The following is a 25,320-nucleotide window of genomic DNA, read 5'->3' as shown; positions in this document are numbered from 1 at the left end:
ACTGTACTAAAATAAGTGCACATGGCTTGTACAGAGAAGAGGGCACAAAGCAAAGCAACGTGCTTGTCCCTGTCTCTGCAAGGCTGTAATGAAAAGGCCGAGCCCAAGAAGTCTGCAGGCAGAAGATGAAGCCTTGGGCAGCCCTAAGTACTGACTAGTTGATACCATTCCTCTGAACAGAAATTAAATTAACAACCCATTAAATAATAAGGAAGTCCAGTAAAAGTCTGCAATTTTTTTTTCCCCCATGGTGACTGTTTGGATATTTTCTAAAGCAGTGAAGATTAAATTCTCTTGAAACCATTTTCTCGGGGTGCCTTTGCTTTGCAGGTGCCCTAAGCACACATTTAATCTGTCTATCTGGTAATTTAGCCCTACTTGGGCACCAAAGGATTCCCTCTCGGTAGAAACAGGCAAGCATGAAAGAATGGAGTCAGGAGGGGGCAGCAGGTGGAGAGGGAAGTGAAGGAGGTGGTGGGAACCAAGGGGAGGGGCCAAGATGAGCAGAGCTGGAGGCCAGGCAGTGACGCAGTTAGAGTAAGGTTAGTGCCTTTGATTCCTGCCAGCTGAAGTCCAGAGAGAACTTCAGAGATGATCTAAACCCAATCTTCTCCTTTCACAGGGGAGAAATTATAACTCATGGATGATGACTCACTCAAGGCCAAAACTGCTGCTCTGAGGCCAGAACTGAAATCTGGGTCTCGTGACTGCCCGCTTAGAGCTCTTTCTACTCAGCACATCCCTGTTTTACACTCCCAGGGCCTGGGGAGATCAGGGTTCAGCAGATAGCTCAGAACTCAAGTAGCCATGACAAAGCCCTCGCAGGCTCCCCAGCCTCAACACCACATGCTGGCAAAGTCAACAGAAGAGACGGGAGAGGTTAGGCCCCTCGTCATCACACTGCCTGCAATGAAGCCGCTTGCCCTTCTCGGAGGAGTCACTGGGCTAGGAATGCACAGGGACAGTCTGTTTCCCAGCCAGGAGGAAGTCTGGCTGGATCAGGCTTGACAGTTTGTGGCATAAAAGCGTACAAGAATTACGTACCTCTTACCTTCCCTGCCCCCCCTTGCCCCCACCAACGGCTGCAGGAGAAAAGAAATCCCCCCTGGGGAGCTGACTTTCTTGCTTTCTGTGATTTCTTGATTCTGAAGAGAGCACAACTGTGGAGAACACAAAGGGTGGAGATAAGACACGTAACTAACTGAGGTGGCTACTGTAAGACCACTCTTGAGGGGATGACACTGCGATTTTGCTGGCTGTAAAATCAGGGCAAACACGGTATTACTCAACAGAAGCCCCTGCTCAGCACTCTGCATGGTTTGGGGACCATCTCTGGGTTTAATTACAATTCAGATCTCCTGAGCTATAAAGGCTTTCTTTATGAAAGAAAGTCTTCTAGCCCGCTGAGCTTCAACGCTTACCTCGAGTGTTCAGCATATACTATGCCTGACCTGAGCGAAATGTTCTTTTTAATCATGGGATTTTGGCGATGTATACAAATCACTCATCCTCCTTCCTGTTCCATATCCCTAACGCCTACACAAAATCAGGCAAATAAAGAGGAAAACAGATGAGTGTTTTAACCTATAACCTTTGCCTCTCCTTCTCTGAATACTTGCCAATGCACCCTACTCAATGACAAGTCATTTCTCTCAAGGGAAAGCAAGCGAGCATTGAATAAAACACCTCTTAGCATGAGCGTCACAATATCCCTCCTCGGGGTTCTTACCCACAAGCCTTTGCCCACTGTGTTCCCTCACTCTCCAATTCGCCCTGTTAACCTCCACTTTGTCCTCCACTAGGATCCATAGGAAGCCCTTCCTGAAATCCCCATCTCAATAACCCAGTCCCTCTAGTCCTTCTTTAATGGCCCTAGAGTAAGTATCCTGGGCATTTCTGCCCCTCCATACTCTTTTTAAACAGTCATCTGGTTTTGAGTCTATTCTAATAAGCTGTCAAGTTCTCCAGGGCAGGAATCAAAACTTACTCATGTCAAGTTTCCCCAGGGTCAGTACAACACTTGGCACACAGCAGGAGTGCAACACTTATAAGTTGTAAGGCATAATCACACACGTTTCTCAAGCGGATTCTTAAACGGACACTTAGGCAGGAACTATCAGTCTCGTTTTACAATGAGGCTCAGAGAGGTGCCAAGGCTCTCCAAGGCCACCAATTTCCATACCGTCTGGCTCCCTGAATAGACTTTCACTGGACCACATTATAATCAGTTAACTATACAAGCTCCATATAGAAGATAAAACAGAAAGCACTGATGTTCTGATAGAGGCATATATGCAGTGACCCATATATATATGGGGTCATAAACAACTGAAGAAAAGATACACAAAAACTTTCAAATATAGGTAAAAAACACTATTCTGAAAGCAGAGCCCCTGATCAGATTTTGGGATGCAGCTGACGCTGATTCTTTCCTCAAGGACCTTTCCATTCTAAAGGTCTGCAGAAATGTCTATGGACATGACTTTAGATACAAACAAAGGTTTCGCTGGGCTGGTGACAGGTCATGAAACAAACCGCCTCCGGTTAAACTGCCAGCACTGCCTTGGATGTCTTGAAAGAGCTGGACGTGGGACAGCAGCAGCTGTTGCCCAACAAGAAGTGACTCGGATGTGGCTGATTCACCATCAGGGCGCAGAGAAGGAACAACATGCAGAAACCAAGGGCAGCTGGCAGGATGGGGTTGGTTTGGGTCTTTGACTCTTCATGACCCTCTGGGAGCGCTTGAGGCTCTCCACTGAGGAAGCAGCTTTCAGCACAGCTGCCTCTAGCAGATATCTGACGCCGAGCCACACCCCGCAGGTGCTCACTTAGCTGGTTCTGGGGTGTGGCCCTCCAATCTGCCCCTGGAGTGTTCAAAATCTCCCTGTAATTCTAGCGTGCAGCCAAAGTTACAGTGACAGGCACAACTGGAGCATCTTCTGAGCCCTTCCACTGCCATGTATTCATCAAAGTTTAAAACACCTAAGTGAACAGCTGCTCAGCACTCTGGGGGTAGTGGCACCACTTTTAAGTTATTTAAAACCAGCTTTTCTAGAGATGAAAGCAGGACGTTCCTCTTACTCTATCCTTGACTAAGAGATTTTCCAGCCTCTTCTACTTACGCAATTTCAACAATAGGAAACTGGCAACCTTAAAAGGCACTTTGGAATTGTTACTTAGAATATATGAATGTTATAGTTTATAAATTATATCTCAGTAAAGTTCTTTGTGTGTGTGTTTAAGGCACTTTGTTTTATTTGGGGAAGGAACAGTGCTTGTTATGAGAAAGTGTTTTGGATTAACCTGTGAAATTAACCTCATGCGTGCATGCCAAGTCACTTCAGTCACGTCTGACTTTTTGTGACCCCATAGGCTGTAGCCCTCCAGGCTCCTCTGTCCATTGGATTCTCCAGGCAAGAATACTGGAGTGGGTTGCCATGCCCTCCTTCAAGGGATCTTCCCAACCCTTGAATCAAACCCACATCTCTTGCATCTCCTGCATGGGCAAGTGGGTTCTTTGCCATTAGCACCACCTGGGAAGCCCACAAAATTGACCACATTATGGTATATACCTACTAGTTCCAGCTTTGTTGCTGAGGCCACTCAGGTTTAGTCTAACTCCTCTTTCACTTGGAGCGGGAAATGGCAACCCACTCCAGTATTATTCTTGCCTGGAGAATCCCATGGACAGAGGAGTCTGGAGGGCTGTGGTCCATAGGGCCACAAAGAGCTGGACATGACTGAAGTGACTTAGCATGTACACACACCTCTTCCACTTGACTTTGGATTCAAGGACAACAGGGTTTGAATTCATTACTAGCTGAGTGGGGCTTCCTAGGTGGCTCAGTGGTAAAGAACTGCCTGCAATGCAGGAGACACAGGCTCAATCCCTGGGTCGGGAAGATCCCCTGGAGAAGGAAATGGCAACCCACTCCAGTATTCATGCCTGGAAAATCTCATGGACAGAAGAGCCTGGTAGGCTACAGTCCTAGCTTCACAAAAGAATCAGATACGACTTAGTGACTAAACAACAACAGCAATTAGCTAGGTGACCCACAGCAAATGATCTCCCTCCAAGCTTCAATTTCCTTATTTACAGGAAATGGGAGTGTTACCTCTGTGGGACTAGTGAGGATCAGAAAGCACCTAATATCTGGATCACTGTAAGATGCTCAGTGAATTCTTTCCTTCCCTTCCCCATAAAAGGAGACTACAGGTCTTCCCCCAAAGATCTCCTTTTTCAGGCTAAACATCCATGAGGTGTAGCAACCCACAAATATTTAGTGAGTCCTCATCAGGGTAGGGTTTTTCCATTCTTCACCATCTCAGCTCTCCTCCTCTGAACAATTTAAAATTTAGCAATGTTTGTGGTCACCTTGCTTCCATAGCACCAGCGGATTCTGGTACAGTGAATGTGGTATACCATAAACTGCTTACTGGCTCATGTGAAATGTTTTACAAGTTCTAGGAGCCCAAGATTTTCCCTCCCAATTAACAGTTGCCTATGGGCACTAAACCATATAGAGAGGTTCAGTCACATTTCGGAGGCAATGAGTCATTTTTATTTAGTTCCTCAGGGGTAAGTGTGAGAATTAGGTAGGAACTCCTTCTGTTAGCCACTGTGCAAGGAAAGGTGACCTTCATTTATTACAGCCCAGAAATGCTGTTCCTTTGCTGTAAGCCTTCAGGACTGGGCACACACCATGCTGTACTTCCGCCATGTCTAACCTGTCACGTTTGCCAAACCCTTCTTTGAAAAATCATTTACTTATTCATTTTTGGCTGTGCTGGGTCTTCAATGCTGCCATGTTTTCCTCTAGCTGTGGCGAGTGGGGGCTACTCTTTAGCTGCAGTGTGCAGGCTTCTCATTGTAGGGGCTTCTCTTGTTGCAGAGCACTGGCTCGAGGGCACACGGGCTTCAGTAGCAACACATGGGCTCAACAGTTGCGGCTCCTGGGCTCTGGAGCACAGGCTCAATAGCTGTGGCACATGAGCTCAGCTGCTCCACTGCATGTGGAATCTTCCCAGATCAGGGATTGAACCCGTGTCTCCGACATGGGCAGGAGGATTCTTTACCACTGAGCCATCAGGGAAGCCCCATCCAGCCCTTTTTTATTTGTGATTCTGGCTTACCAGAATTAAACTGCAGAAATCCAAGTGATCTGGCTAAGGTAGACAGGTTCAAATCATGGCATTCTCTCCCAGATGAGTTATGTGACCTTGCGCATGCCATTTAACTCTGAGTATCAGCACCCTCCTCTGTGAAAATGGGAACATACTGCCTTTCTACAGAAGTTACTATGAAAAATAATATGTTACAATAAAATGCATAGCCCAACATCTAGCGCATAATAGATATCCAAAAAGTAAATGAGTAATTATTATCACTACCATGGTATGGCAATTTTCCGTTCCTAGACTGGACTCAGTCCTATATGCTGATCTATTAATACCTGGTGAGGGTCCTGACCACCCTGCTTAGTTCCTGCCATCTCTGGCCTCCTGGAGAGGTAAAACCTGATCCTCATACAGGAGCTTGCCCCACCCCGTGTCCTTCTTCATAGCTCTCTCTCTCCAAGCCCCAGGGTGTGACTTTTCTATCAGCCTGCATGAAACAAGGGGGGAATTAGGAGACCTGGGCTTTAGGTCCTGCTCGGCCACTAGCCATGTGACTCAGGCTAGTCACACACATCTTCTGGATCTCTCCTTTCCCTTCTAATGATGGCATTAGACAACCTGATCTAAGATTATGCAGCTCAAACCTGTGTACATCAAAGTAAAATACAAGATAGAAACTCAAGATAAGTCAAAGAAACAATGAAGAGATACAGCTTTATATAAAAATGTCAAGTCAGCAGATACGCTTCTTAGAAGATACATGTACTACATAAAAAAACTTTCTATTTAATACATATATTTATATATAGTCTTCTGAGCTTGCTCATGGCTAACCTAAGCTGCCTTGGAAATTTAAAAGATATCTGGGATAAAACCATGTGGCTATAAATTTTTTCTAAGCTGTCTGCCTGTAATAATCACTTGAAGAAAATACACCAAGTCTGTCAAGTGGGTAAATACTCAGAGATTTAAAACTCTTGTCAAGTAAGAAAACAAAAAAAAATGAAATTATCATCTAACAGACTTTATAACTTATGGATATAGTAGGCTTAGCTTTCAGGAGTAGGAATGTAAAAAGTCTACATATGCTCCCGAAGTATTTGGCTATCATTTTAGGTACATGTAATAATTCGGTTTCTTAAACATTTTCACTATACTATCACACATGTAGCTATTAATTATCCAGCATGCCTATCTGTCCTCAGACAAAGCAGGTGCAGGAGTCAGTTGATGCTGTTCACTGAAAACCCACCTGTGCGCTCACTGAGGATGGGTGGGCAGCGAGGAGGACATATTCGGGTCCTGGGGCTCACAGAGAAAGAACATGAGCTTGTAGCAGGGAATACGGCTGCTGTTTTTGCCAATGCAGGGTTCTTTTTTTTTTTTTTGGTTGTGCTACACAGCATGTGGGATCTTAGTTCATGGACCAGGGATCCAACCCACAATCCCTGCATTGGAAGCACGCTGTCTTAAACCACTGAACCACCAGGGAAGTCCTTGCAGGGTTCTTTCTGAGCTCGACAGAACCTTCCCTAACATGTAATCAAAGAGCTTCCTCAGCTATAATATAATACAATACACAGAACACCTTGTGTCCTGGAGAAAGGTAAGAGACAACTTTTTAAGCAGTGACTTGTGACTGCCTTTGTGAAAATACACTTAAGTCACTCGCATCCAAATAATGATTAAGTGTAAACCATGTTTCTCTCATTCAGCTTACTTAATATTGTACTGAGGATGCACCTGAACTTTTTCAACTTGGCTTACCTTGTTCTCAATTCACTTTCAGCCCATCTATGCCATGTGCTTAGCTGCTCAGTTGTATCCTACTCTTTGTGACCCCCATGGACTGTAGCCCGCCAGGCTCCTCTGTCCATGGGGATTCTCCAGGCAAGAATACTGGAGTGGATTGCCATTTTCTTCTCCAGTGGATCTTCCCAACCCAGGGATCAAACCCGGGTCTCCCACACTGCAGGTGGATTCTTTACTGTCTGAGCCACCAGGGAAGCATCATTAATTATACTAACTACCTCTGAACCCCAAAGAATCTGACTCTGTCCAATTGACTAAAAGCAATTAACTAACATCTCTTTAAATTTCTATCTAAAAGAATGTTCAAGATAAGGGATAAGGGACTATTTGAATTTCCTATGTTCTGAAAGCTAACACTCAGATAAACAAGACCCAGACATTTTGGACTCCACATTCCATTCATCGTCTCAGTGTTTCCTCTCATACTTTTGGCCATCAGTGCTGAGAATGCTATATACTTGGCTTACTCTGGGACAAAGAGCGGATAAGTAGTGAGATGACATGGAGATATGGAACCCTCTGCTCCCCGCAAATACTGCTCTGCTGAGAGTTATGAAGGAACATTAAGCACATATTAATCTGAAGTTCATTTGGAAAGAATTTATCAAAAACTCAAAAAACCAATTATTTGCAAATATCAAAACACAACAATCCAAACCAAGAAAGTACTCCAGATATATATCCAATAAATTTTTTTTTCCATTATGCTCTACTGAAAAGACTAAGAAAACAACTTATATTACTTGATTTATATCAAGCCTGCAATCATCAAAACATCCACAGTCTAAAAGCCAAGTGCATATTTCTATGCAGTATTTTACAACAGATATTAATACATTCAAAACAATAACCCATTATAGTCCAGTGGGTTTTCTGTTTAGGAAATGTCATTGTACCTACCCTAGGGAGAAATGTGCATTTGGAAAGATAGGAGCATTCTTCCCAACTCTCAAACATCTATAATTTCCAACATTTTGTTGTGTTTTTATTTTCAGATGATACACTGTTCCTGGGGAAAGGCACTAATTCTCTTCTTGCAATTCTGTTCAAACTTTTTTCCAGTCTAGCTGAGCAAACAAGATCAAATTTTAAGCACAAAATTAGATGATTTCTAGGGGAAAAAAGGAGTAAATCCATCTTTCAAGTAACTGGAAGTTATAACATTGTTCTAGCTTACTGACTGACCTTCTATGCTTCGAGTATGACAAAATCATCCATGCCTCAGGACTTCTACACTTGCTTTTCCCTCTACAGAACTATTCTTCCCCCAGATCTTCTCGTAGCTCCTTTCTCACCATTTAGATCCTGGCTCAACTCTCAGCTCTTCACTGAGGCCTTTCCTGACAAGCTCCCAGTCTACTCTATCATCTTCATAGCTTTGACAACTATTTGAAATGTGTTCTTGCTTACATTTCTGTTTGCTTTTTATCCATAAACCAGGAACTCATATATTTTGTTCACATCAAAGTCTTATAAGTTAGAGCAGTGTCTGTCATATAGTAGATGTTCAATAAGTATATGTTTCATTAATGAATGAATGAAAAAAAAATTAAACAGACATCATGGAAAGATCATAAAAGACACGTACTTAAAATCAACTTGGTTTCATCAAATTTTACCTTTCTGTAGTAAGGAACACCAGAGACAGTCTACTTTATTTTCAGAGAAGTCTTCCACTGTACCTGAAGAGTGTTATGTCAATGTCTCTGTATACCTGGTCCTATCTTATCTCACACTCTATCAATCATTCAGAAGGAGAAAAATGCTTAGACTGCACAAAGCTGAAAAGATAGCAAATGGGCTAGAGAACAGAATCAGGTATTAGAAAGATCTCCAGTGTTGAAAAGACAGGCTAAACAAACAAGATGGTATTTATAGGGATCAGCCCAAAGCCTTGAACTTAATTTAAAAATTCAAGAGTAGAGCGATGGAGTTCAGTATACCTGGCTTGACAGCAGCAGTGCCTGTAGAAAAAAGGTCCAATTTTTAATGGATTGTGAACTTTATATGGCTTAGCTACCAGTCACTACAAGCATGTGAAACAGAACAATGCAACATGCCAGGGAGGATGAACCAGGGTTATAAAGGCTCTAAAACCACATTATTTCATTCAAGTTTCTGAGCACTTATGATGTGACTGGTATTACACACAGAACTGGGGATGCAAGGATAAGAGACCAAAGGTCTAGTGCTGGAGAGAGAAAGCCCAGAATTAGCACAGAGGGTGGGGAAGGATGGTGGCAGATGGGCAAACTGTTAAGTTATAGGAAAAAGAGAGTTATTCAGTCTACACAGAGAGGCTGGATAAGATTCTGCAGAAAAGACAACACTTGGGGACAAACTATCTAATCCAGAGGGTATTGTGAAAAGGTGAACTTAAGAGCTTAGCACAGCACCAGGCATATAGCAATTCATAACAAGACTGGGCACTATGACTAACCCTACCTAATTAACAGTTGCAGGCAAGATCATGGACTGGATGGCAAATATGCAAAAGTATGATGAGAAACAGAATATCTGCATGGTGTCAAAGTATCTATAAGACACTTATTACAAAGAGAAAAGTAGTAATTTTACAGTGGAGAATCCTGGTAGACACCACTCTGACGAAGAGATCGAAGTTAACATTTGCAGTGATGACATGTATCAACATCACGTAGCCCCTGGGTATGATAGGCTGGGAAGAACACACTGGCCAACAATGCATAACCTCAATCCAATCATAAGAGCTGAAAACCCAACTGAAGGGTAACATACGAAATAACATAGCCAATATGCTTCAAAAGTGTCAAGGTCATGAAAGACAACGGAAAACTGAGAAGCTATCACAGAAGGAGGGTAAGGAGTGCCATGTGGGATACAGGGTTAGATCCTGAAGCAGACAAAGAACATCAACAGAAAAACTGGCAACACTCAAATAGGTTTATAGATTAACCGTATTGCATGAGTGCTAATTTCCTGGCTTCTTCAATTGTTCTGCATTCCATGAGACTGACATTAGGGGAAGCGGGGTGCAGGGTATTTGGGAAATTTCTGTATTATTTTTGTGACCTTCTCTTTTTTTTTTAAATTTTCTTGGCCATACCATGTGGCATTTGGGATCCTAGTTCCCTAATCAGGGATGGAGCCCATGTCCCCTGCAATGGAAGCTCAGAGTCCTAACCATTGGACCGCCCCGGAAGTCCCTGCGAGTTTCTTAACTCTAAAAATGCCTCACAATAAAATGTTAAGAAAAAGTGGATAAACCAGAGATTCTTCCAGGAGATAAAAGAAGTGAGGAAAGGCTGCCTCAGATCTGAATTTTGACTATGGGGACTACTAGGCCAAACTACTGGAGAAGGCAATGGCACCCCACTCCAGGAGCCTGGTGGGCTGCAGTCCATGGGGTCGCAGGGAGTCGGACGCGACTGAGCGACTTCACTTCCAATTTTCACTTTCATGCACTGGAGAAGGAAATGGCAACCCACTCCAGTGTTCTTGCCTGGAGAATCCTGGGGACGGGGGAGCCTGGTGGGCTGCCGTCTATGGGGTTGCACAGAGCTGGACACGACTGAAGCGACTTAGCAGCAGCCGCAGGCCAAACTACATCACAGAAAGATCGAATGGATAACAGACTGAATACAGAACCCAGGGCTAGAAATATCAGAAAGTTGGTTCTGACCAGGAAAATGTAGTGAGAACCACTCTGAGTTACAGTGGTATGTGGAGAACAGTTAAACCTGTGCTTGGTGATTCAGCTCTAACATAAAGAACATCAATCAACAGGGGGATTTTGTAACAGGAAGGCCCCAGGGCTCATGGGGTGTGGTGTGCAAGAACTCTAGCAATGCTTCTGCAGTCCTGCCACCTTTTTCTTTCTTTAAATAAACCCTTTATTTTAAATTAGTTTCAGATCTGCAGAAATGTTGTGAGGCTGCTACCAGAGTGAGAATATAACTCACACTTAGTTTTCCCCATTATTAATATCTTACATTAGTATTACATTTGTCAGAACTAATGAACCAACATTAATACATTATTATTCATTAAAGGTTATGCTTTTTGCAGATTCCCTGTTTTTTTACGTAATGTTCTTTCTCTGACCCAGGATACAGCATTATGTCCTTAGGCTCCTCTTGGTTGTAACTGTTGCTCAGACTTCCCTGGTTTTTAGTGCCTTGACAGTTTTGAGGAGTGCTGGTCACAGATTTGCAGAATACCCCTCAGTTGGGATTTATCTCCTTTTTCTCAGGATTACAGGATTATACTAGAACTGTGGGCCTGGGGGAGGAACACCCCAGAGGTAAAGTGCCATTTTCGTGACGTCATATCAAGTAGAAATACTACAGTGACTTGTTACTGTGTTGTTATCAACTGTGACCAACTGGCTGAGATGGTGTTTGTGAGTTCTCTCCCTCTTTCCCACACTGTACTCTTTGGAGGAAGTTACCCTGCAAATCCCACACTGGGGGAGTGGCAAGGATGATCCACCTCCTTGAGGGTGGAGAACATCTACCCACTCCAGCATTCTTGCTTGGCAAATCCCACAGACAGAGGAGTCTGGTGGGTTACGGTCCATGGGGTCACAAAGCATTGGACATGATTGAGCGCCTAACACTTCCCTCCCCATACACACACATATATATATAATATACATATAGTGGTTTCAGATTCATTAACCTTACCCTCACTCTCATGGGTAATGTTCTTCAAGTTGAGTTGATAAAGTGCTTTCACGCATCTCCTTTGCCTTTAGTCTTGCAATCCCCACTCAGATCCAAACCAGTGTAGATCAGTACCCTTTTCATCTACTCCCTTCACTTGACTTGCAGCGACTTCACTGCATAATGTGTAACACAGTTGGATCCTTCTGTCATACGTTAACTTCCATCCTGAGATCCTCCAACCCCCTGAATGTCATGTATCCCTCAGGCCTCCTCTTTCTGTCTCCTCTGGAGGCATCAGACCATTATTTCAGGCTACGGTCTATACACTCATCTCTAAGAACTCTCTCTCCCTCTTCAACTTGTGGCTCCTTATCTGTCATTAGCCAAAAAACTAAACAGATGAATTTTGTTAGCATCAAAAGTAATATAAGAAAAAGCCAGCACAGAATGAGAGGCTTAGATGTTCATCTATGCCAACCTACACTTTTTCTACAGGGAAGTCTTGAATGCTGGTGCCCAGGGCTCTATGTCCTATTCCTGTCCTGTCCCACATTTTAAATCAATAATATAGTTGCAGAGAAAGTTTTGATTGCACAAAGCTAAAGAGGATAGAGAATGGAACAGAATAAGAATTAGTAACAAAAACATATCAACAGTCTGAACCTTGGGTCAAAATAAAATAGGTTAGATTTAGCAGGGATCAAGTTAAATATTTAATTCAAGAGCATGGATTAGGGTTAGAGAACTGGCTTAATAGCTACTGCATCCATAAGAAACACTGAGATGTTTTCATAAATGGGCTCAATATGATCAAAGATGAGACATGGCCCCAAACAAACATTACCAGAAGGACAATGATCAGGACAGAGGAGGAGACGGACCCTCTAATCTTTGCACTTGTCAGATCACATCTGCCATGCCATGTTCTGCCAAACTGGCAAAACTATTAGATGAACCAGGGTTGTGAAAGGTCTTGGAAAATTAACCCAACAATCATTTAGTGAGTACTGGTGGCTCAGACAGTAAAGAATCCACCTGCAATGCGGGAGACCTGCGTTCAACCCCTGGGTCGGGAAGATTCCCTAGAGAAGGGAATGGCAACCCACTCCAGTATTCTTGCCTGGAGAATCCCATGGACAGAGTAGCCTGGCAGGCTACAGTCCATGAGGTTGCAAAGAGTCAGACATGACTGAGCTACTAAGCACGGGAACAGTGACTTATTCAAGGGCTTCCCTGGTAGCTCAGTGGTAAAGAATCCACCTGCAATGCAGAAGACGCAGGTATGATCCCTGGGTCAAGAAGATCCCCTAGACAGGAAATGGCAACCCACACCAATATTCTTGCTTGGGAAATCCCATGGACAGAGGAGCCTGGGAGCCTACAGTCCATGGAGTCGCAAAAGAGTCAGATACAACTTAGCAACTAAACAATGACAATAACTTATTCGAGCTGTTATAAGATGTGCTAATGTTCAGGGGTGATTATGATGAAAATAATAACAGGAAAATAACCATATTCCAAGAATTGCTCTAAGCCCTTTTTATATATTGATTAATTTACCCAGATGACTGACTTTGCTTCTTGGTAACTTGTCCAGGTAACTGAGACTTTTAAATCTGGCCCCGTGAACAATCACTATATCCAACAGGTTGTATTTAATCCCTTATTCTCCCACATTTTATGCCACGTTTCCCTTCATTTTTCTTCTTTTAAAAAATTTAATTAAATACCAAATTGGTACATAGCTGTCACTGTTTAGCATAATCTTTAAAAAGTGACTTTATAAAGTTAATAACACTCACCAAAGAGAAGCTGGACAATACAGACACAGAAAAAGAAGTAAAAGAAATGAAACAAATCATAATGTTCTGACCACTGTATACATCTGTGGTGTTCCCCTCTGCTTTTTGCTATAAATACATGTATGGTTTTCATTTTACACTGAAGCTATACTGTATATGCATATTTATATTTGACCTGGTTAACCTGATAAGCATTTTCCCTTTTACTAAATGAGCTGTGTTACTGTGAATTTATGGGCTGTGAATATACCATATGTTCTGAGATAAAAACTAGAGAAAATGTTTCCTCCTACGCCCCATTTTAAATCACTTATTACCAAGTGATGACTTTACAGTTTCTAAAAAGATGTCCTTAGAAATGAATGCAGTCTCTTAATTGTTACTATGACTTAAGCCCACTTACCTAACTGGACAAAGGGCAATTTTACTGAGTGGGCGACACTACGAGAGCTACTAGATCCTACCCCCATTTCTTATACCTTTAAGAAGAAATTTGGACCAAAAAAAAAAAGAAAATTCTAACTGCAACTGCTATTTCTTAGGCAGTTACAAATTATTACTTGGCCTGTGCCTCTCAAGAACAGTGTTTTCCATCTTAAGGTGTCTCTTCCACTCTTCACAGATGAATTGGCAAAAGGAGAAAATCTTGGGATATTTAATTTCCTATCACCTGCCATGGATAAGGCACTAGACTCTAGAAGATGGGGGAGAGAATTTCAAAGATCAATGGAATTCATCACGGATGAGGTGTGACATGGGAGAGATTCTCCCATTAATGCCCCTCTCAGCTTCTCCTTATAAAGTGAGGTAAAGTGTCTTAACAAACCAGAATAATAATTTCAATTGTAAAGACCAAGCAAAATAGCACTTGTCTCCAGGGAAGATTCCCTAGAGAACGAAATGGCAACCCACTCCAGTATTCTTTCCTGGAGAATCCTACGGACAGAGGATCCTGGTGGGCTACCGTCCACGGGGTGGCAAAAGAATCAGACACAACTTAGGGACTAAACAAAAACAACAACAGAAAAAGAAGACAGTAAATACTAACAATAGCAAAATAAGGATTCTCTGAGGAGTTTAGAAAAAAAATTTTTTTAGTGCATATAAACCAGAAGCTTACTGTCTTTTTGCTCTTTCCAATGCCCTAACTCAAAGACATCAAGCAGTTCAATACTCTCATACTAACCTTACAAGGATGTAGTGATACCATTATGAAGCTAATGTATCCCAATGCTGTCAGAAAATTATCAAGGCCCAGGAAAGCTGAGGGATGTGTGTCAAGATACGAAGTTCCTCATGAGGTTTTAGATGAAAGATAAGTTTCTAAGCCCTCATGTTTCTTTCATGACTAATGATACACGCATACATACACACAGGCTTTAAAATGCAGACAATGCTATATGCAGCTTTTCAGGCAGGAGAAATGGCCTGAGCAAAGGCACCTGAGCAAAGGTCTGAGTTCACTGAACGTTTAAGCTTAGGCCGCCTGATGTGACTGTAGCAAAAAGTTCGTACTCAATAGTCCTGCAAAATAAAGTCAAATGTTACGGTTGAGCTACATTTCCAAGGACGCTGAATTCCACAGGGAATTTGGTTTTACTTAGCAGGCAGTGGAGAGAGAACACAAATTCACAGTAAGATGAAACAGAGCTTTAGGAAGCAATCACACCATAGTACATGAGATACGAGGTGAGGACATCGTGGTGGGGGGGATGGGAAGAACGAGAGGCACTGGAGATAGGCTGGGAGGTGGCTGCCATCACTCGGCTGGAGATGAGGTCAAATATAGTACCAAGGGGACCCAGGCAGAAAGGGCACACAGGTGAGAGAGATGAAGGACCTAGGTGGGAACTGTGACCGTGTGAATAGAGAGGACAAAGGTGAGGGATGTTCAGTAACGCCCAGCTGTAACAGCATATACAGTCTAAGTAAGGGGTTCTTGGTGTTTATTATCCGTCTAGGCACCTCTCTGGTTCAGGCTGTGTTTGCAAGCTTTATAAACCCAACTCCTTAACACTGTGATACCAACTCTAAGAGGAATTCTCATTCTAGTTTACCAAGAAGTTGGGATTTAGAGACACTCAGTAGCTTCAGATTTGAACTCTTGTTTGTCTAATTTCATGATTCTTATCCACACTACTACTTCCCCTGTCAAGGCATGAAAAAAAAGAAAGAAAACAGAAGCAGCCTGCCCTCCACCAAAATTCTTACTTCAATTAACACAGTCCCCTATATATCCAGTTCCTCTCTTTTCTTTCTTCAATTTACAGTAGAACATCACGTATATGATTTCTGATATTTGGATGTGAATATACACAGCATCAGGGAGCTCTCAAGTGCTGAACAGATGTTAGGTATTATTTTTATTATTATGTGGGTGTTTTCCTTCAGTGACTAATGGCAGGAAATAGAAAGGGCTCCATTACACAGAGTCTACCTCATCTACAGCCCACCCTGAAGACTAACTTATTAAGGCTTACTGTGAGATCATTTTCCTTTATAGCAAGATATATAGAACACACAAGAATATGCATTCACGGGTTTGAGAATCTTGCAGAAAGGTCCACCTGCAAATTTAGGTACAGGCTGCGGCACAACCAGCTGCTGTTCAGACAGCATGCCCTACTTTCTTCAACACTGACAGAGGGAAAAGCGTTAGCATGAAACACTCTACACTAGCTGATGCGCTTCCTTATAAACTTTACCTACAAAGCATTAATAACAATGAATAAGCAAGCAATAGATCAAAGTAGCCACACTCTGCCAGGCCCAGATGTCCTCTCTGAGCTGCATGCTGGCGGAGGGTGGCTGGCCCGGCTTTCAGAAGGCACCCAGGTCTTCTCGAGTCCCTGATGTCTCCAGTGACGGATTCACAGACTGCTAGTGCTGACCAGGATCTGACGGGTTAATCTGACAAAGGAGGTAATTGAAGCCCTAAGAGATGAATGCTCAGTGTCCCACATGTTCTGCCCAGGTGTCAGTATCCCAGTTATACTACTGGTGCAACAGGTTAGGACACCTTGAAACATACAAGGGCACGGGATGGTGGGGATGGAGGGTAAGGTAGCATGAGCTCTTCTGGCTTCCCTCTCTTATCCCTGTGCCCAGCTAAAACCCCAAGGTGAACCATTTTAACAGTGGCCCTGAAGGCCCAGAGTCTGCAGCCTTGGCCAGCTTCGCCAGGAGCATCTCTCTCCAGCAGGGGCTTTGCTGAGGGTGTCCCACCCCTGCAGTGACCACGTTTCCAAAAGGCATGCTACTCATCTCACCCTCTCAGACTGACCGTGCACCTCAGAAAGCCTTCCCCTTCTCCTATTGGTCCCTTTTCCCTACCCTCCAGTCATGTTTAGGTCTCTCCATTATTTAAAAAAAAAAACAGCAACAACAAAAAACTCATATCTCAGTGACGCCTGGAAAAAAAAAATCCCTATTTTGTTCCTGTGAAAGTGAAAGTGAAGTCACTCAGTCGTGTCCGACTCTTTGCGACCCCATAGACTGTAGCCTTCCAGGCTCCTCCGTCCATGGGATTTTCCAGGCAAGAATACTGGAGTGGGTTGCTATTTCCTTCTCCAGGCCCGACCCAGGGATTGAACCCAGGTCTCCTGCATTGTACGCAGACGCTTTACTGTCTGAGCCACCACGGAAGTCCTGTTATGCCCCATCCCCCAATCCAAATCCACCCACCCATCCCACTGCCATCAAAGCTAATTTGTGAAAGTACCCACTGGAACATCTTAAAGAGAGTTCTCTTTAAGAACTCTGTTGCTTACTAACTGAAGTCTAAATTTACCTGACATAGCCCCTCCACCTTTTCTCACAACCCCACATTTCCCCACAAGCCTGGTGCTCATCACCAAACAGAATTCCCTGTGGTTTCCCGGGTTTATTGAGTGGCTTGGGCCATTTTTGGTGTTTGGAATGCCTTTGACCATCTCCTTTTTTCTTCTGTGGAACTGCCACCTACTGTCCCAGGCCTGGTTCAAATGAATTTGCTCTCTGCTAAAGTGACATTAATTTCTGTCTTGCAACACACTTTGTTGTTTGTTAATTCAACCAACATTTATTCAGCACTTAAGCACCTGGTACTCTGCTGGGAATACAAAGATACCTGGAGTCTGAGATACAAATGATCAAACACTGAAAAACTTAAATAGCGGTATGTGCTTCTAGAAGTACAATACAGTGGCTTCTCTTCTCCTGAGTTGACTGTACACTGCCTGAGGGCAGGGGATGTGCCCTTCTCTTCAGCACCTTCCTCATGACTGGACACCATGTGTGATGCACAGAACTCTCAAGCTATCTCAATCACAGAGTACATGTAAATGTACCATCATTTGTCTGCTTACCCTTGAGCAGACTGACATTAATATTTTTACATTCCCAATAGCCAACTCAGTGCCTGGCATGCAGCAGTCACTCAGTAATTCTGAGGATGAATGAGTGAAGAGAAAGAAAGAAGCAAGAGACAAACCACCATGACAGCAGGGATGTCTGCCCTGTTCACCTCTGTGTCCCTGGGGCTCAGGACCGAACTTGGCACATCATGGGAATATAACACACACTGAGCAAATGACCACAGCCACTATCCTCGAGGAACCTGTCTCTCAACCAACTGTTGGGTTTCTATTCTCTCCCACTGCACCGTCAGAGAAAACACTACAGACAGGCTTAGGACAAAAAACAAAAGTCCTGGTCCCAACTCCAATGGGAGCGAGACCTCAGCCTCGCTTTGTCCTCCCTGGCAGCTCCTCTGTTGGGCAGAACTTAGCACCCAACCCTCCCAAGACATCACTCTACCACCTAAGCAGGGCATGGACTAAGACTTGAGAACAGCTCATGGAGAAGCTTGAAGTGACCAGACAGTTCACAGCCGGGGGTACCCCTGCGTGGCCTTGCCTCTCTTAAGGCTCATTAAGGCCAATGACCAGTCTGTTCAGTTATCAGTTTGGAAATGAAAAGCAGAAGCTAAATATAATGTTTAGAGGAACTGTTCAAGGTTAATGGGATGGAAACCACAAAGAATTCATGCCTGAGGGCAAGGCCTGTGGCCTGGGGCGATAGCACACAATCAGCAAGAGGCTGGTCGGCCCCTGCAACCTCCCCAGGCCCCTTCTTGGAACTGCACTAGTGGCCGGGGCCTGCAGGGCACAACTCACGGCTTCATTTGCCTCCACTCACTGTGGCTTCAAATTCTTTCTTGAATAAGGTGAAGTACAGATACAATTCCATGTGTAAAAACTTTATTTCCCTGACAAGAATATCCTCAAGGGAAAAAGTGGTGGTCTGGAGGTCTAACTACAATTTACCACTGTTGTTTAGTTAACAACAACAAACAGTAGTCAGCATTTATAAATTGGGAAATGGCAGAGCAAAATTCTGACTCTACCTTTTCGAAACTGAAAGGTCTAGTAGTCTGGGATCCACACACCTAGGGTAATAACTACAGCTGAGCTGCCCCCCTTCAGAAGGACCACGTGCCTGCTGGGTGCCCACTCCTTATTTTTTGCTATTCTTACCTGCCTGGCCTTGTGAACACCTGAGCTTGGAAACCACAATTATCAAGTCAACCCAAGCTAAGCTCTGAGCATCATCTCTGACTTCACTCTTTACCTTACTCCCCACATTGTATCAATCACAAGGTTCTACTCAGCTTTTACACTTCGGAAACTCTGAATTTTCCAAATCATTCCCTTCGATTTCACTCTAATAATCTGTTAATCCCACTGGGACTAAATTCCATGGATCCTACACTTTCTCACGGTCACTCAGCCACTCATAGCCTCTCTTTCCACACATCTGCTATTTATAAACACTGCCTTTTTTCCTCATTTCCACCTCTGCTCCCCTCACCCCTCTTTCATCCTGCCCATCTGAAAACCCACAGCTCTCATTACAAATCTTAATCTCTGCTCATTCTGCACCTGTACCCAGGCTGCTAAATGTGGCTGGAGAAAGATACTCATGGAGACCAACAGTATCTATTTTATACTCATGACCACTTATCTCAGGTGCCTTGGGTCAGCCTTGGCAATCTGACTAGATGTACCAGTCCATCCCGCTTCCCCATCCTAGGTGACTGTTCCATACATGTGCTGCCCTCTCTTTAGTAGCCTCCTGCCCACCCGCAGCTGAAAAACCATGTGCCTTGTGTTTCACCAAGAAACAGAAGTTTCCACACACTTCCACTTTCCCCAACCTCCCTGCACTGATGCCCCAGCTCTCAGTCTTTCTGTTTCTGTGGAGGAACTATCTGCCCCTATTTACAGCAACTCCTACATCTGTCTTCTAGACCCCACTTTGTCTAACTTCTGCACCACCATCCCTCCAGCAGCGGTCTCTTCCTCTCCTTCATCACCCGGCTTCCCCTCAACACTGGGTACCATCTGTCAGCAAACGGCACACTAGAGTTTGCTTATATTAAAAAAAAAAACAACAACCTTCCTTCACCCCACATCCTCCTCTGGGTTCTATTTTACTCCTCTGATCCCCTTTGCAAGAAAACTCCCCAAAGAGATGTCTGCACTCATTCCTTTGTGGTTGTTCAGTTGCTCAGTCGTGTCTGACTCTTTGCGACCCCATGAACTGCAGCACGTCAGGCTTCCCTGTCCTTCACTATCTCCTGGAGTTTGCTCAAACTCATATTCATTGAGTCCATGATGCCATCCAACCATCTTATCCTCTGTTGTCCCCTTCTCCTCCTGCCCTTAATCTTTCCCAGCATCAGTGTTTTTTTCCAATGAGTCAGCTCTTTGCATTAGGTAGCCAAAATACTGGAGCTTCAGCTTCAGCACCAGTCCTTCCAATGAATATTCAGGGTTGATTTCCTTTAGGATTGACTGGCTTGATCTCCTTTCAGTCCAAGTTACTCTGAGAGTCTTCTCCAGCACCACAGTTTGAAGGCATCAGTTCTTCAGCACTCAGCCTTCTTTACAGTCCAACTCTCATATCTGTGCATGACTACCGGAAAAACCATAGCTTTGACTAGATGGACCTTTGTCGCCAAAGTAGTATCTCTGCTTTTTAATATGCTGTCTAGGTTTGCCCACTCATTCCTACTGTCTGTAAAAGCCATATTATCAGGCTTTCATCTCTTCCACTTCATCAGAAACAACAGGCCAGCTCCCCAGCCCCCAAACGTTCTTCTGCACTAGAGGCTCGGCCCAGGGTGGCCTTCTGCTTGGCTCACTCCTGCTCCAGATGTAGCCACACGGCTCCTGCGTTCACTTCCTCCAGGCTTTCTTGACTGCTGCCCTCTCACACACACATCTTGACACTGTTTAGCCACCCCTCCCCGACCCCTTTCCTGGGTTTTGTTTTTCTCCACGGCCCTTACTGCCACACGACATATTCTAAAATTTGTTCAGTATGACGTTTGCAGGCTTTTATTCTATATGACCTGTGGATATTCTGAGATCACAGAATGCTCCTTGGGTTATCTGGAGTCTAGTAATTCAAAGCACATAATGTACCCTCTTCAGCAGTGTCCCTTCCTCAGGGAAACACGTCTGCATCTCTCGGATGGGTGCCTAGGAAGACTGCTAGGAAACACTTAAGGTGCGTCATCCAACGGTAAAAAGCTATAACTCACCGTGAGGCTTTAGACATCCTGATGGGATGGGTTACGCATAAACTTGCCACTTACTAAATCACATACAAGTATGTACTGAGCGTAAAACTCTATTCAATCATATGCCTGTCAACAGTGTTTTCGAGATTATTCCATAATCCTTCAGAGGCTAAAGTCACTCAGCATAAAACTTTTATAGGTGTAAAACTTCTTTTGTCCGAATCACTCAAAGCTGGGATCAGTGTAATATGTTCAAACTAATGTTTGGTTAAAAAGATGCCATGATTTATTCATATTCAGGGAGAGGACAAGTAAAACAAGGACACACTGTACTTTGAAAAACTATTCCATCAAATGGTTCTGCTCTTACTTTTAATATTAGAAAGACAAGAAGAGCCATTTTGGAAATCTCACCTAAGGAAATAGGCTCAAATCTAGGAAAAACTACAGGCACACAATAATCAGCAATATAGATTATGTAGCATTTGGCATTACAGTAAAACACTGCAAAGAACCTGATTTTGGACCACAGTGACATTCAGTCATAGAATAGCAATGACTCTATATTAATATGGAAAAAGGTATCTCAAATGCTCTGTATACCACAACTCCATGTTTTTAGAAATACTGACAGGAAAGACAGGGAGATATTAAGAGTGATTGTGTGAAGGTTCCTTTTTGCTTTTCTCTATATCCCCCAATCTATCATATTACTTTTTAATTTAAAAGTGTAACTAAATTTTAAAATTTAGAAAATATAGGCATTTTTGACACACATGTATTAACCCGAAAAAGCTCAAGTGCATGTTATTTTCTGACTACTGGGTCTTGAGACTTGAGTTCACATCCTGTTTCAAGTCCCCACTCATTCCTAACTTCCTCGTTAAATAGTTTCAGACAATCTTCTCTACTTGATAGTGCTGTTTTAATTTCTACGTAGTTTAGACCTCTATAAAAGTTACAACTTAAAAAAATATAGAACAGAAAGTCGTGTCTGACCCTGTGCGACCCCACAGACAGCTCACCAGGCTCCGCCATCCCTGGGATTCTCCAGGCAAGAAAGAACACTGGAGTGGGTCACCATTTCCTTCTTCAATGCATGAAAGTGAAAAGGGAAAGTGAAGTCACTCAGTCGTGTCCCGACTCTTCGCGACCCCATGGATTGAAGCCTACCAGGCTTCTCCATCCATGGGATTTTCCAGGCAAGAGTACTGGAGTGGGCTGCCATTGCCTTCTCCACAGAAAGTAACAGATACCTTAAACTGTTATCTCTCTTAACAGACTGAGTTATATAATATACAAGTACCTATCAATATCACTTTTTTTGAAATAACTATTTCCTTTACTACCCATATTTTTAATTATGAAGGAATGATATACTCATTTTATAAATGCTAAGATGAAGAAACAAAGTAAGCAGTTATTGTCCCATTAAAAATTCCACAGTCAGTGCCTTGAGAATTTTATACAAGAAGTTGGAATAATTTTGTTAAACTAATCTTTAATAATTTATACAATCAATATTTAGATGTCTCTAATGTTAGTTGCCTAGTGCTATATAGAAATGTAAAAACATGTAGTTCAAGTTTTCAGGGTGCTTATGGTTTGGAAAGTGATATGCACCCTTGATACCATCACTAGGTGATGAAATTGGGATGTAACTCCATCTTATTTATCCACCGGGTGATGAAAACACAAAGTGTGTCACCATTATCAGGTGCTCAATAAATGCTGGCTGAATTGATGACTGAATGGAAAATGTCACAAGAAATAATAAAGAGCAATAAAGGAAGAAAAAAAATCACTGAACCAGCAGAACTAGGGACAGAATTAGAGGCAGAAATGAGAAGAGGCCTAAGATAGGCAGGTGAGAAGGTGAGATTAATGTTGGAACAGTTGGAGCCAGTAGGTAAGAACCTGCTTTTCATGCTTCGTGATGTGGAGTGTGATTGAGGACCTTTAAACAGGAAAGTCACATGATATATACAATACTTGAAAAAGTGAATCTGACCTTCTACATTTAGGATAGCAAGTATGGAACTTGGTTCAGAGGCTATTGCTGGCTACTGCAACAGTCCAGGCAAGAAAAAATAAGGTGCTAAACTCAGGAGGTTGAGGAGGATAGAAAGGAAATAGGTGCAGGGTATGTGGCTAACCAGGCAAGAGCTGCTGCTTTAAATACCACTTTATATTTAGATTCAACTAATACTAAGTTCCTCCTGTACACAAGTGACAGGCTTCCCAGGCGGCCCTAGTGGTAAAGAACCCGCCTGCCAATGCAGCAAACATAAGAGATATGGGTTTGATCCTGGGTCAGGAAGACCCCCTAGAGAAGGGAATGGCAACCCACTCCATTAGTATTCTTGCCTGGAGAATCCCATGGACAAAGGAGCCTGGCAGGCTACAGTCCATGGGGTCATACAGAGTCGGACACGACTGAAGTGACTTAGCATGCCCACATACACATGTGACACCCAGACCAGGACTGTCATATACTCAAGGAACAGTACTTTTGCCCTCCATATAATGGATGAAGAGACTCAGTCTCCACAAGATACTCAGCAAGTAAGTGGTGAGAGGGAAAAAAAAAAAAAAATCAAAGCCAGCTCTCTTAACTACAGTGTTCTTGGTTTATGATGAATGTTCAACCTAATGAGATTTCTGTGCATTATACAATCTAGTATTGGAATCTAATGCTCTTCACTCCAAAGCCAATACATCAGCCTGGAACACTTTGCCTCTTACGGTCCTAGACATGACTCTGGAGAATTAGTTAGCTTTTCATTAGGATTAGTTAATTTGACCCAATATACCTTTCCCCTCTCTTATCTGGGCTTCCCTGATAGCTCAGTTGGTAAAGAATCTGCCTGCAATGCAGAGGCCCCGGTTTGATTCCTGGGTCAGGAAGATCCACAAGGGAAGGGATAGGCTACCCACTCCAGTATTCTTGGGTTCAGCTGGTAAAGAATCCACCTGTAATGCGGGAGACCTGGGTTCAATCCCTAGGCTGAGAAGATCCCCTGGAGAAGGGAAAGGCTACCCACTCCCATATTCTGGCCTGGACAATTCCATGGACTGTATATTCCATGGGGTCACAAAGAGCTGGACACGACTGAGCAACTTTCACTTTTTCTCTCACCCAGTTCTCTGTCCTCACACACCCTACTTTCAGCTACTCGACACCTCCTCCTTCACAGACCCTAAATAACTCTCTCCTTGCCCCTAAGCAACATCTCCATCTATAGAACGACGGTTAATAGCACAAAACAATATAGAGACAAGAAAAGTACATAGAATAATGTCTCACAGCAGATACCAAACAAATGTTAATTAACTGCACCCACTCCTTCCAATCTTACTTGTCTTTTAAAGTTCAGTCCACTTCAACTCCCTGGATTACTCCAGAAGAGTTAATGGCTTTCTCTTCAACTTTGGTGATTTAAATATTCTTCACAGTCTCAGTTTTGAAATTTATGTCTTGACTCAAGTACACATGCCTATTTCTCCAATTAGAATGCAAAGGCAGTGTCTCATTTATATTTTTATCCTCAATGAGGCTAGCACAGTGTGATGGGTAGAGACGGTCCCAAATAAGTAACTGCTGAATTTTTTCATGTATACTCTCATTAATGGATGGCTAATTAATTTTAAAATAAATCTGCACAGAAGACGATTATACAACACACATAATTAGAACAAATATATCTATTAGTGCCACATTCAGTAAGCTAGTCTCATTCACCTACAACTTTGGAAAAAAGAAATAATTCTTTGAACATAACATTATAAATTAAGCGTTAATAACATCAAGGGTTTAATGCAATTTGTTTTCATTAAAATATCTTTGAAATATATGACATCATGGCATACAACACTATCTCATCCAGTTTCTTACCCATGTGCACATCCTAACAGAATCCTAGCAGACTGCTGGTCAGCTCTAGTGCTTAACAAACGTTCCCTTATACTGAGCTTAAGTCAGTTTTTTCATAACTTCTACTCATTAATTCTAGCTCTGCAATTTATATTAATAAGGTTTCTACCCCGAGGAAATCTATAATTGGAACCACAGCCTTTTAAATTGCAAGCTGTACCCTTTCTCTACAGTTCAAACAAAAGAAGAAGAAAAACTATCAAACTTAGGACAGCAGGAAGAAAACTTTCATTGCTTACTGGACAACCTAACCCATTATGGGCCACACCCCATCAGACTTCAATGCTTCCAATCCTCCCATCCTACAGTGACCACAGTTTGAAGCTGTACAAGCTAGAGGATATAAAGAGATAAGCATTTCCTCATTCTTTCTGCTCTGTCCAGTGAGCCCAGGAAAACTCTCAGCAGGTTCAATGCATCTCAGACACATCCAAATGCAAT

The 25,320-nt window shown here is 43.1% G+C and overlaps 1 protein-coding gene across 16 annotated transcripts in view; it reads right to left on the bottom strand.

Moving 5' to 3' along the window:
- The window catches only part of LRRC8D (leucine rich repeat containing 8 VRAC subunit D), a 138,163-nt gene that overhangs the window by 50,510 nt on the left and 62,333 nt on the right, over positions 1-25,320 (bottom strand). For 7 of the 16 annotated variants that reach the window (XM_060400765.1, XM_060400769.1, XM_060400750.1 and 4 more), the window contains one exon: positions 1-25,320. This exon is cut by the window's left edge and continues 14,155 nt beyond it. The exons of the other annotated variants lie outside the window; for them this stretch is intronic. The gene's annotated coding sequence lies outside the window, so the exon portion shown is untranslated. 16 annotated transcript variants of the gene reach the window in all.

The sequence above is a fragment of the Ovis aries genome, chromosome 1 (genome assembly GCF_016772045.2).
Source record: "Ovis aries strain OAR_USU_Benz2616 breed Rambouillet chromosome 1, ARS-UI_Ramb_v3.0, whole genome shotgun sequence".
In the NCBI taxonomy this organism is placed as follows: domain Eukaryota; kingdom Metazoa; phylum Chordata; class Mammalia; order Artiodactyla; family Bovidae; genus Ovis; species Ovis aries.
The sequence above is the reverse complement of the archived record's forward strand: the minus strand, read 5'-3'. Positions and strand labels throughout refer to the sequence as shown.